Here is a 238-nt window from a genome sequence, read left to right as displayed (position 1 = left end):
TGCTGTTTACATATAATAGAAAAAAAAAAGAAAAGAAAAGAAAAGAAAAAAAAAAAACAAAATTAGCGATCCGTCTTTCATCGTGTCACGAAGCCGTTGTTGGATCCCATTGTATAACCCGTGTATAAAATGGAAAAAAACATTGTTGAATAATATTTTAGGAGACTCGGGAAGACTCGGTTAAAAGATTTCCGCGTAAAAGTCGCGTAATTTTTTTTCTTTGTAGTTTGGAGGTTAG

Source organism: Apis dorsata, unplaced genomic scaffold (genome assembly GCF_000469605.1).
Source record: "Apis dorsata unplaced genomic scaffold, Apis dorsata 1.3 scaffold_326, whole genome shotgun sequence".
Classification (NCBI taxonomy): domain Eukaryota; kingdom Metazoa; phylum Arthropoda; class Insecta; order Hymenoptera; family Apidae; genus Apis; species Apis dorsata.
Note: the sequence above shows the minus strand (reverse complement) of the source record.